The 4,674-nt window shown below is 49.3% G+C and overlaps 1 pseudogene; it reads left to right on the forward strand.

Annotated features, from left to right (window-relative positions):
* Nucleotides 1-2,136: 2,136 nt before the first annotated feature.
* Nucleotides 2,137-4,368, forward strand: LOC144120804 (cullin-3 pseudogene; annotated as a pseudogene).
* The last annotated feature ends 306 nt before the right edge of the window (nt 4,369-4,674 follow it).

Raw genomic sequence — 4,674 nt, forward strand, 5'->3', positions numbered from 1 at the left:
GACAAAATCTCTCTACATGATTAGGTCGAAGGACACGTTGCCCTCTTTTTCGCGAATTAGAATTTACTGCGTAGGCAAGCTAAGAGAAAAGAGCAACCCATCAGCTATATGTAGAGTGAAAAATGCTTATGAAACAAACAGATGGCAAGCAGCTGTAGTGCTCTCTCAGAAAATGCTGCGAGTTGACAGTCCACATTAATGTGTACTATCGGCCGCAAAAGTTTACCGGATGAGAGCGTGCGAGAAAAAAAAATATTTCGATGCAGTCACGTAAGCCAATGGTCTGACATGTGTGAAGGTATGTGGGAACGTGCATGCTCCATCAGGTGGTAACTTTACCAAGCGGCTGGGTATCGAGGCAGGGCATCAGTAATTCTTTTCCCGAGAACTCGCACTCGGTAATTTTTAACGTCTGAATAACATAGGACTTGGAGAAACATTTTTCCAGCCAGGAATTACTTTGCGTAGGTTAAATGTATATAATCTTTCTACTGTTGCCCCAAGTCTCACCCCAAAATTTTTGTTTTGTTTTGCTATGAATGTGCGTTGCATATATATGTACTATATATGTACTGGACCAGTAACTTGCCAAAAATCAGCAGCGAAAAGTCGCAGAAACATCCATAAGTGCGTACGAACACAAACGCATTACGTAACCCGTCATTTCCGGCGCCGAATCGTCGCCTCCTCATTCACATCGATGGCCGTAGCGGTAGCTTCCAAGACCCTGCATAAAACTAAGTGGAAGCTTCGTGACCGCTAAAAAGGTGTTCATGGACAGTAGTTTTAGGTCCAAAAAAAAAAAACAACAGCTCCAAATTACAGCGTGTAGTGAAAATGTGAGAGATCAAGCCTGCGAAAAGCAATCGTAAGGTCAAAGCACCGCGCCTTTTATTGAATATTAGTGCGCCTAAAGGGCTCAGCAACGATTCCTATAAATGGCTGTTCCCCACGCACTTACTCTCAAAAACTAGCCAGAAAGTCTGATCGCAACCGTTTTTCTGTTCTTTGATTGTTTTGTGGTGAGCATACTGCTGCTTATTTTTGTCTGCTGTTAGCTGCTTTGTGCAAATTGATCTGTTCGACAGGTGACATTGTCGCAGAATGAAAAATAAAGTTAATCCGGATTGCAGGTTCAGATACTAGCAAAACCGTCTCCTGCGTGTATGTGATCGTCTCTTGCTCTTGTTGTTGTCCTCAAGAAGCTAATGGTTTGGTTTAGTTTCTTTTATGGGGATTTAACGTCCCGAAGCTACTAAGGCTATGAGAGGCACCGTAATGAAGGGCTTCTGAGATTTCGACCAACCGGGGTTCTTTAACGCATCGCACAGTACACGGACCTCTAGAAATTCGCCTCCATCTAAATGCAACCACCACGGCCGGGATCGAACCGGCGCCTTTCTGGTCAGCAACCGAGCGCCATAGCCACTCAGCCACCACGGCGGCTTAGAAGCTAATGACACGTTGTTGTTGTTGTTGGCCTCATAAAATGGCATACACCCACAAGGGACATCCTAGTGCGAGTGCTCATCATCGTCGTCTTCAACGCCGCATGCACAGCCTGGTGCGAGAGCTCCGTCCCGCGGCATTGCCCTCTCATCGCCGTCTTCTATGCAGCACTAATCCAGATGTTCAGACCCGAGCAAAAAAAATCATTTGCTTTTCCGCTAAAAAAAAAAGGACAGAAAACTGAATCAGTCATCATGTGCGTACCTCATTTTAGTCATTCAAGCATGAAAAATTCGTAAAATCAGCTGGCAAACAAAAGCCCGTGCTTTCGCTCTGAATCGAATGTTGTAAACATAATCTGTGAATTTTTCACCAATAAACCACTCATCCCGCCACTATGAGATCTCCATTAAATATGTAACGCTAATTGAAACTGTTTGGCAGTAATGCAGCCGAGTTTAATATGTTTAGATTACTGGAATTAATTTGTGTTTCATAACTACGTCCGCATTGGAAGAGTACCTACACGTTCTTGTGCACATGCACGCGCATGCGAAACAGTCATACCGGAAGAGAAAGAAGTGCCGATGGCTCGAGCAGAGCTGTAAACAGCGAAAAGAACGTGAAGCGGCGGACGCCATAGCCTCAGTCCCCGAGAAGAAAAAATCCAAGAAGGTGTGGGTATCGATGTTTCGCCGTCCGGGGGAAGATGACATCCCCGATAACGTCTGGCAGCCCTTGTGGAACGCCATACAAGGTATCCAGGCGAACGGCTCGGATGGTGAGCGATTCGACGAGCTGTACCGCAGAGCCTACACCATGGTGTTCCACGGACAAGGGGCGACACTCTACGGCGGCCTGCGCGAAGCGGTAGTTGAGCAACTGGTGAACAACGTGCGGCCAAGGATCGTGGCCTCCGCTCAAGACACCTTCCTGCAAACACTAAACAGCGCTTGGAACGAACATCAGGCCAAGATGAAAGTGATAGACCACTTTGCCTTGCATATGGACTCCGTGTACGTACCGCAGAACGAAGAGCATAGTGTGTACAACTTGGGCAGGGTTATTTTCCGGGACGAAATAGCCCGCCACGTTGACATACGGGATAAGCTTCGGGATGCATTGCTTCACATGATAAACCGCGAGCGCATGGGCGAGAACGTCGACAGGGTTCTGATCAAGGACACTTGTGAGATGCTGGGAAAGCTTGGTATTGATAATTCAGTCTACGAGCAAGACTTCGAGCGCCCATTTCTGGCGCAGACCGCAAGTTTCTATGCCCTGGAAAGTGAGAAGCACCTTGCTAAAATGACGGCGATCGCCTACGTCGACATGGCGGAGCAGCGTATCAGCGAAGAGGTGGAGCTGGCAAAGGAGTGCCTGAGTGTTTCCACCCAACGCCTCATCAGACATGTGGTCTACGAGGAGCTGGTCGCAAACCATGTCAAGAAAATCGTGGATATGGAAGGCTCGGGAGTTGTACACATGCTGGTACACAAACAGGTGGAGCAACTAGCTCGCACGTTTCGTCTGCTTAGTCACACTAAGAACGGCCTGGAAACATTTTTAGATCGTGCGAACACGTACGTGCGGGAGCTTGGCAGGTCAATTATGACGGAGGACGGTGACGAGACAGACTCACTCTGTATTGTAAAGAAGCTTCTGGATCTTAAGGACCAATTTGACCACCTACTGCACAGCTCTTTCAATGGCGAGCGCCTGGTGAAGCAGATGATCGATGCCAACTTCGAGTACTTCCTCAGCCTCAACCGTAAGTCGCCCGAGCATCTGGCCTTGTTTGTAGATGACATACTGAGTAACAGCATAAAAGAAATGACTCGCCACCAGCGAGAGCAGCTCCTCGACAAAACGGTCGCGATCTTCCGGTTCCTGAAAGACAAAGACCTTTTCGAGAGCTACTACAGGGAGCACCTATGCAAGCGGCTGCTACTTAACGAAGGCGTTTCAGAGGATGCCGAAAAAAGCATGATCTTCAAACTCAAGGCTCAGTGCGGCCGCATGTTCACGTCAAAACTTGAGGCCGTGCTCAACGACGTCGCTATCTCCAATACCATGACAGCGCAGTTTAAGACCATCTTGGCTTCATGTGAAATCGACTTGCATGAATTAGACCTGAATGTACGCCTGTTGACCAAGGGCTCTTGGCCTGTTCCAGCCGTTACGCAGCAAATCAAGATTCCTGCTGCCCCCCGTGGTGTTTTTGAGACATTCAGGCTGTTCTACATGGCGAAGCACAAGGCCCGGAAGCTGACTCTGCAGCCACAGTTTGGCTCGGCGGAACTGAGTGTGTTCAACGAGGACAACGAGCTGTCCATGTATTCTGCGTCCCCACATCGTTCCAGTGACGCGCACACGTACACCATCTTGGTATCCACGTGCCAAATGTGCGTTTTGATGCTGTTCAATGACCTCGAGAGGATCCCGTTCGAGGACATAGCCTACAAGACTGGCATTCCCGAGGAGGACTTGGTGAACGTGCTTCTGTCGTTGTCAGCAGGAAAATCCAACGAGAGGGTGCTCGTCAAGGAACCCGAGGCAAATGACATCAAACGAGGCCAGGTCTTTGCAGTGAATCACTCTTTCGCTCCTGAATCTCGCCAGGTGAAGATCGTGTTGCTCGCCGCCCAGAGGAAGAACGAGGCGAATAGGAACGAGGCGGTGGCAGGAAACGTGATCAGTGGAGAACTAAGGTTTCAATTGGACGCCGCCATTGTGCGAGTGATGAAGAAACACCGGAAGCTCTCCTACAACGAGCTCGTCCCTGAGGTTATCAGCTTGCTGCGCATAGGGTTCATCCCTAGCCCCCATGAGATCAAGAAAAGGATCGAGGCCATGGAGAAACGAGAGTACATAAAGAGGGCTCTCGATGACGAGGACGTGTACACCTACGTGCCATGAAAGGGCGAGCGGCGCTCGTAGCGCGAGCTGGTCTCCGTCTTCAAGCAAAATCTCCTTCGAAAAATAAATTCCCCAGGTTTGCGCCACAGCCTTTTATATTTCCTTGTAGCTGCTGGGTGGGAGCCGCCGCAGTGGCTCAGTGGTTATGGCGCTCGGCTGCTGACCTGAAAGACGCGGGTTCGATCCCGGCCGCGGCGGTCGAATTTCAATGGAGGCGAAATTCTAGAGGCCCGTTTACTGTGTGATGAGAGTGCACGTAAAGAACCCCAGGTGGTCGAAATTTTCGGAGCCCATCACTACGGCGTC

The sequence above is a fragment of the Amblyomma americanum genome, chromosome 1 (genome assembly GCF_052857255.1).
Source record: "Amblyomma americanum isolate KBUSLIRL-KWMA chromosome 1, ASM5285725v1, whole genome shotgun sequence".
Classification (NCBI taxonomy): Eukaryota; Metazoa; Arthropoda; class Arachnida; order Ixodida; family Ixodidae; genus Amblyomma; species Amblyomma americanum.